A 9050-nucleotide genomic window follows, 5' to 3' on the forward strand; every position below is an offset into this window, starting at 1 on the left:
TGACAATAAAATATTGAACATACAATAAATAATTGCATATAATATAGTGAAAAGAATAAAGCAGACACTTTAATAGAAAAAGCACACGGTCTATACATGTTTTGTCGATTTCAACAGTGGAAAGCAAGAAAAAAAATAGTCTTTAAGAAGAAATGCACATGGTTCTATCGATTTCAACAACCCAACCCTACCACACTATAATAAAATATGTGAAAATGACACTTGCAGCCAAAGACAAAGTACATCTAGCAAATTGACACCACATAAGGAAACAACAAAGATACCAAACAAAAAGAGTACCAGCCCCACATGCAAACACTATACACTAGACGGAAAAGGTCCAAAATACCAGAACATGTCAAAACCCTAAAAAATTACAAAAAAAAAAAGTTCGAGACAAAGACCCAGTAAATAGAAGGGAAAATTACCTGAATATCTTCCAATGATCTTTAATTTGGGTTGTTAAAGCTTGCTCGATTTTATCATCACCTCCAAACAAATCGCCATGGAAGAATGAGTACCAGAAATTGTTTGGAAATGGGGGTTTACGGCCTTTCTTTGATATTTGTTTGGAAATATACAACTCACGTGAGGAGTAAGCGGGTTTATGAAATAGCCCGCTTATGTGGCTGCCATGTCATGGCTTATGTGGATGCCATGTAGGATATTAAATGCTGATGGAAGGAGCCGTTAGGTTGAAGGGTATTAATGGGCCATTGTGCTAACGGGGAGGACTTTTTTGGCCCTGTTTACTAACGGAGGACATAACTGAGCTATATACCATAGTTTAGGGATATTTTTGGACCTTTTCCGTATATTTTATATGCGTAAAATTGGTCCATATTTTTTTCAAATGTTAATTATATATTTTAAATATTTTGGTATAGAAAGATTATTTTCAGGAAACTATTTTATTATTTATTAAATTAAAATAAGAAAAATTGGCTATTTAAATCATAGCCAAATTTGGCTTTCAATTTTAGCCTAGTTGAACCCACTCCTAGCCCTATTTCCTACCCAATTAACCCGACCCAGACCCTATAAACTCCTACCCAAACCCGGAACCCATGTACCCGGTCTAATCCTGACCGTTGATCTCCAAGATCAACGGTCCAAACGAGCCCTTTCCTTTTTTAATCCTAAAGACCACTAACCCTATCTCATTTCTGAGACTCCGCCGCCCTCAAACTCTCCCATATCCTCTCTTCTCTCAACCTAACCCTAATCCCCTTCAATCACCGCCTTCTTCTCCGGCCATCTCCGGCAACCACCTTTCAACCCCAATCCTCCAATGGTTCCTCCATCATCTTGCTCATCATCTTTGAGGCCTTCAAAGGCCCTGGGCCATGCCGATTTGGATCTAGGGTTTCTGTTTCTGTTGTTCATGGCTTCTCCGGTGTGATTTTGGATAAAATCACACCATATTTGTTACGATCTTTGAAGTTTATAGCAGGTTCTTCCGTTTCTATCTAGGTTTTCCTTTGAAACCCTAACTTTGTTTGAATCTCTTAGATCTATGCTATTTTTAACGATTTAAGTCTGTTTTTCTATGTTCTACACTGTTCTCAGACCTCTCTTTAAAAATCTTCAACTTTAAGCCGTTTTTACTTTCTTTAAAAGTTAGGGTTTCTCGGAGTTTCTTCTACACTTGTTTAAACTGATTTTTCTTTCTGTTTAAACCTCTTTCCTTGCTTATCTCGACAGATTCTATGTGCTTACTACTCGTTAACTTGCCTATGTTAAAAAGCCCTAATTTTTAAGATCTTCTTTGTCTTGGTTCTGTATGTTAGCCTAACTACTTGATTCTTGTTAAGCTTCTGTGGTTACCATGCTTCGAATGTGTTTTACCGAGTCCCTAGCCTACTTATATCACTTCTGTGTGATTATGATCATCTTGTTTGTTCATCTCTTGCCTCCTTCTGTCGATATTGCTGACCTTGCCTGTTTGCTACGTTTGTTTGATCTTCTCTATTTATATGTTGAAGTACAGAATCATGACTCCCTCTTGATTGATTCTGATTTCCTTAGTTGATGGTTTAATTGAATGATTTTCTTTTAAAACCCTAAAATTCTACTCGTTTGTTTAAATAGACTGATTGCATTACCTTATTTGTTGTAGTACTTTATTTTTACTGAATCATTCCTTATTTGGAGTTTTCTGAACTTAGTCCTAATTGACTACTCTATGCTTACTGAACTTTGATTCTTTCCTTATTAATCATGTACTGATCCTTCTTGCCTTATATACTGGTTCTTACCGTTTGAATTAATTGATTGATTCTGAGTTCCTCAATTATTAGGCTACTATGATTCTTACCTTATTTTACTACCTATTTTCAACTATAAATACTCTAGTCTTTCACTAACACAAACACGAACACTTGGGTTCAAAAACTATCTCTCATACTTTAAAAAATTTCTGCTCTCTCTCTTGTGCTATTTGCTATTGCTAGCCGGTTGCAAGCCAAGGCTAACCATTTGTGCTCTCATGTTCTTTTCATTCTTCTTACTCTGCTCTTCACTGGTATGTCCTAGTTTCAATTTAAAATTCCAACAACAACATGATTCTCTTATTGTTTCAGTTCTTCTTGTTTCTGGTTTGCTTCTATTTGTGGTTCTGTTGCGAAACTTTGTGTTAAGAACACATTACTAGCATGTTATCATGTCTTCCCCGTTCCCTTTAGATTAGTATATTCCCTTTATGTGTGTTTTTGAGTACGTCCTACCAGTTGTCTCTTACTTGTTGTATATTTACCATACTATATCCCATGGATCCCAAATCCCAATCACCCCTATATGTGATTGTGTTGTTCATGCCTAGTTTTGTGACTATGCCAGTGTCAGCTGTTTCTGAGCATGTCTGAACCAGTCCTAGACCTTGATGGGTTCTGTGTTTGCAACCAATTGTTTTATGTGTCCCAAACCCCTTGACCCCTGTGTGTAACTCTTGAATTTACTTGGTTCTGTAAACTAACTATGTTTGGACTCTGTTAACTATTCCAATCTCTTTTTTTTAAACAATCTCTACTAAATTGCTTTCAAGAAAGGCTTTTGTTAATTACAGTTTCTTACTAAAACCTTTTGAACTTGTGTACATCACTTCTCACTCTACTCCTAGTCAATAATTCTGCCCCCTCTAGTATGTGTACTGCCTTGGGATCCTTTGAGAACCCACTGAACTCTGGCATACTGAGGCTGGCCTTTCCACATTGCACTTGTTCAATTCTTGGTTGCTATGTCTACTGTAAGCACTGCCCGGGATCCTTGAGATCCTTAGGGAACTTTGATGCACCTAGACTATGATTTTGTCTATGGAACTGAGTTTGATTGGGGAGGAAACTCTGAGCCTTTTAAATTGCTCCCACTATGTGTGAAAGTCCTATATGCTTTTTGACTGTCGCCTTAGAATTTTTGCCTTTATAACTTTAGGGGTACGTCTAGAACCACCTATAGGCAGAGGTCATAACTCCCTCCAGGACCATTAAGAAAGGACGGGTAGCAGCACGCAATAGGAATCGTTGACCAAACACTCGCTTTGCATGACCAATAAAGGGAAAGAAAAAAGGGGGCACGACAGCTTGGCGACTCTGCTGGGGATATTTTTAGGCTCTTACCACAACGAACTTGCTCTTATAAATTAGTCCAAACATGCTTATCCCGTACCCTCTTCCCTTATTTTAATTTTTTTTACTGTCTGTTTTCTTTTAAGCATTTATTGTTCTTGAAACTGACTAGTCGTTTTGTTTCCTTTTTGTAACTGTCTTTTAATTGTATAAATACTGTATTTATTTTTCTTTACTTGAAAATACTTGACTAAATGTTATTAACTGCTGCATAAATCATGCTCCACATCAAATTCCACTCGTGCGTATCAAATCCTATAGCAACGCTTTAATGAGTGGTTGCGCTCTTCCTATTTACTACCCTTAAATTCGGAAAGGCTTATTTGCGGTAGAATCAGTCGATCAGCAGTGCAGTCGATGGTTTCGTGCCTTCGCCCTCGAGTTGTCCGCTCGAGGGTTCCAGTCTAAAACCCCATAGAAACCTTACTCTGGTCAAAATTGTGCATGCATCATGGTCAAACCTAGTCAGATCAGTTATGTTGTCCGCATAATGATCCTTTAAGATAAGCCTTATCCAAAGTCTATCGGGTTTTCCATAATCCCAACGGACACAACCACGTTCTGGGTATTAATTTGGAGAACTAAATGCTGATATGCTCATCATAAATGTATAAATAGTCGTGTCTGGTGGGGGTAAAGTCTAACCTTTTGTTTTGCAGGAAATGAAGCACGAGGTCCCCAAATTCAGTATGGTTAGCAACATACTGTCATTGCTGCTAGATTGGTGGGAGGACCTTTCCTCAAGTGATAGGAAACATGTGAGGAAGTACCTGGGTAACCTGCCCTCCTTGCTGTATATTGAGCCAAACAACAAACTGATCGAAGCTGCCAGTGAGAGGGCGGTGTTTCATTTCGGCGACATAGAAATGACACCGCTTTTGAAGGAAATTCGAGGGCTTGCGGGTTTAACTTGGGACAGTCCTGGGCTATTGGTACCAGAAAACCGTACGGGTAAGGGATTTTCGAAAATGATGGGGTTGAAGAAGAATGTCGACTTAGTGTGCTTGAAGGAATCTTGCATACCTTTCGAATACCTATGCGAGAGGTATGGCCATAGCAAATCTTTTCGCACCTACCATGATGAGATCTCGCTCACTTCTCTAGGTCATATCCACCGTAGGGTATTTGTATTCTTAGTGTATTTCCTAGGCCTGATAGTGTTCCCAATGAAAAAGGGAATAATTCACACTAGGCTGGCTATGGTTGCAAAGACATTGATGGAAGGGATTAATGGACAGGCATATACCATAGTCCCCATGATCGTAGCCGACATCTATAAGGCTCTGGAGCATTGTCAAAGAGGGGTAAATCATTTCGAGGGTTGCAACTTATTGATGCAGTTATGGTTGTTGGAGCATTTCCAAAGGGGTCACTATCGCCAAGAATTTTTGCGGAGGGTTTGGAATGACCACATTGCTTTCCATCATCCCAAGCAGATGACTTATATTCCAGATAGATTTGCTCAGCTAGAAAGTGCCAAGGAATGGGTAGAGTTCTTCGACAATCTAACCGAGGAACAGGTGCAATGGATGGTTGAATGGTTCCCCACGGACGAGTTTATTATCAGATCCAGGGATGCTCCGCACTTGGTATTGATCGGGTTGAGAAGGATATACCCATATGTCCCTATGCGAGCTATGAGGCAAGCAGGCCGAAAGCAGGTTGTACCAAGGGTTGTCAAGATGAGTCTCTTCAGGACAGACTTTCTATCACGACCCAAACTGGAGCGCCATGACTAGCACCTGGCCATACTTACCGAGCACCAACATAAATTTTATCTAACCTTGTTTATTATCTTTTAGGGCTGACGAGATCAATATAAACGGTAGACATGGGTCGTGGACAACCAACAATAAAATATGATGGCATGAACATACATAACATGGGATGACTAGACAATCAAGAAACTATATATAAGGTACGAGCTACCATGCTACCATGAGAGACTATACAACAAAAACCAGCCGACAAGGCATACCAAACTATACATGAGTCGACACCTGTCTATGAGCCTCTAAAGGAACATAAGTGTTGCAACATAGCCGGAACAGGGCCCCGACATACCCATAATGTCTATAACAAAAATGCATACCAAGACCACGGCATGTCCGAAGAAGGGATCTCGCCAATCACCGATGAACTGGACAACCTACTATGGTGGGGGAGCTGCGCCTGCCTGTCTATCAGGACCTGCAGCACGACATGCAGCATCCACAAATAAAAGGACGTCAGTACGAATAAAGTACTGAGTATGTAAGGCAGGGAACCATAAGTACGAACAGTAATGTAAGCAGGAATAGAGAATAAACAACCTGTAACATCTGGGTACCTCTGAGGGCTACTGACATGAAATGCGTGATACATATGTATATATACATAAACTTTTAAAATATACGCCTCTGTGGGCATCATCATCATCATATCGTACCCGACCGTAATAGGCTCGGTAAAAACGTACCCGGCCATCATAAGGCTCGGTAGAATCGTACCTGGCCACGTGGAGCTCGGTAAAACCCAACTGATCAGTGGTTGCACAATAGGTGCCATACTCGACTGTCTATAGCGTGACTCGGTAGAGTAAAATAGATACATATGTATAATTCATGCTCGACTCATGGACTCACATTCTAAACCTTTTGGAGTGACGTAAGGTCGGTATCCTCTGTACACGTTATTAGGACTAACTCTTCACCATGAACCTTATAAGAATCAGGAAGTACCAATAACATTGATAACATAAGAATAAGAGAAGCAACATCAACATCAATCGTTCCATAAGAGGGGAAACAATGTAAGTACTGCTAGCTTCTAAGAGTAGAGTATCTTTGGAAGCTCGTTCATTACATTTTTACAATCGGACGTGCAAAAGAAGGAAAGGGTTAACCTCACATACCTTGTATATACTTCCCCAATCTCAAGCTATGCAATTTCCACGACTCATTAGTCTACAATAAGAGAAACAATACTATAGTTATCATTCAAGCGTCATAACTATTATGTATCGACCACAACCTATTTTACGATGAAGCGGACAGCACCTCCCCTATATATATTACTTCACACAATTCCAAACAATCACCAAACAGCCTAAACAACAACAATAATAATCATATTGAGCCTCCCAAAACAGTCCACGCACAACGTAATCACTTCATACATACGACGGCCACCGTAGTCGTGTCAAACGACCCGGAAATAATACGAAGAACTACCAGCCCACAACCCTACATATATATGGTGTTTATCCACACCCTTCCTCCTCCAAAACTCCACAAAACAGTAGTAAAACACGCAGCCCAACAGCAACACAAAACAGTCCGCTACAAGTGAATATCTCGAACTCACGGCTTCCGATCACCGTCCCGTGAGTTCTTACATGTATAGAACGAATTACCATGAATTCACAGCAGAAAAAATGTATGAAAGATAGCATTAAACTCACCTTACTTGTTGGATAACTCAGCCCTTATCTTGGTTCTTCAAACTCTAGGGTTTACCCCCAATTTGAACTTGAAAGAGAGGGAAAATCAATTAGGGTTTGTGGATAATTTTTGGGAGGAAGTTTGCAGGGGTTTAGGTCTGGTTATTTGTGAAATATAATGAGGGATATATTGCAGGAGATAATCATTTTAATGGGCTCTTTGTCTGACCCGAAATTGCCTCTTTTTGGGCTATCATTTAACTAAGTACGTGACCCACCTACTTGTCACCTAGCAGCTTGTGCAGTCTCGCAAAAATGTCTATATCTCTCTACTCCAATGCCGTATTGATAAACGGTTTAATACGTTGGAAACTAGACTCATATTTATTCAATTTGGTGGGTAGATCGCCCCGTAATTCCAAGTATATTGGGAGAAAAGCTTAATAACATTTGACCTAAAGTTTAAGTAAAACTATGAACCTAAGTTGCAACAACTCTTGTCGACTTTTGTTCCATAACTCGTTTGACTTCAAGACTATGATACGGATACTTTAAGATTCATATACCTTAAAATACGACCTCTTGAGAGTATTAATAACCCCTAGGTTTACCCAAAAATACGGCTGACAACATCCTTGATTCGTTTAACTTCTTATACTTGTTAACCACCCTTATACACCTTTGTATCATTTAAGACCAATAGGATTAATCTCTTATCATCTCAAAGATAATCTCTTCATGGATTTACGTCGACGACCTTATGGCATGAACTAACGTATGTGAATATGGGTTGTAACACCCTCCCCCCTTAGGAACATTCGTCCTCGAATGTAAGGGTTTATGGGGAGTCCAAATCATCGTGGATTCCAACGGAAATTCCCGGTCAATTTTCCCCTATAAAATGGTTACTAGCAAAACTTGCAAGCAGTTAAGCCCAACGTATGGCCTCACAAGGCTACACAAAGCATTATGGACATGTACATTATCTGCATATCACCATTTTGTATTAAGGAAGAGTATTTTCAAGTTATTGCTTACCTCATATAGCCGTTTCACCTTCTAATGTATCCTGCGTTCCACCAGCATCCTTGTTATCTTCATTCTGGAATAGGTAAGGATATTTAGAACTCATCTCCTCTTCCGCTTCCCATGTCATTTCTTCCATATTCTTGTTTCTCCATAATACTTTGACAGAAGCTACATCTTTTGTTCTCAGCTTGCGGACTTGTCGATCTAATATAGCCACTGGCACTTCATCATATGATAGATCCTCTGTAACTTGTACATTTTTGATAGGGACAACTCGAGAAGGGTCTCCAATACATTTCCTCAACATAGATACATGGATTACCGGATGGACAAATTCCAATTTGGATGGCAATTCTAACTCATAAGCAACCTGTCCAATTCATCGAAGAATTTTGTACGGACCGATATACCGTGGACTCAGCTTACCCTTTTTCCCAAAACGCATAACACCCTTCATCGGCGAGATCCTCAGGAAAACCCAATCACCAACCTCAAACTCCAGATCACGACGTCGGACATCAGAATAAGACTTTTGCCTGCTTTGTGCCGTCCTCAATCGCTCCTGTATCACTTTCACCTTCTCAATGGCTTGGTGAATCAAATCTGGCCCATATAATTCTGTTTCACCGACTTCGAACCATCCAACTGGTGATCTACATCTCCTCCCGTATAGTGCCTCGTATGGGGCCATTTTAATACTGGAATGGTAGCTATTATTGTAGGCAAATTCTATGAGTGGAAGATGGTCATCCCAATTTCCCTTAAAATCTAGAACACATGCTCGTAGCATATCTTCAAGTGTCTGAATGGTACGTTCAGCCTGTCCGTCAGTCTGTGGATGAAATGCAGTGCTGAGATTCACTTGTGTGCCTAAACCCTTCTGAAAAGACCTCCAAAGGTTAGCCGTAAATTGAGCTCCTCGGTCTGATATAATAGATATTGGTACACCATGAAGCCTAACAATCTCCTTGATAGAC

The sequence above is a fragment of the Nicotiana attenuata genome, chromosome 5 (genome assembly GCF_001879085.1).
Source record: "Nicotiana attenuata strain UT chromosome 5, NIATTr2, whole genome shotgun sequence".
In the NCBI taxonomy this organism is placed as follows: domain Eukaryota; kingdom Viridiplantae; phylum Streptophyta; class Magnoliopsida; order Solanales; family Solanaceae; genus Nicotiana; species Nicotiana attenuata.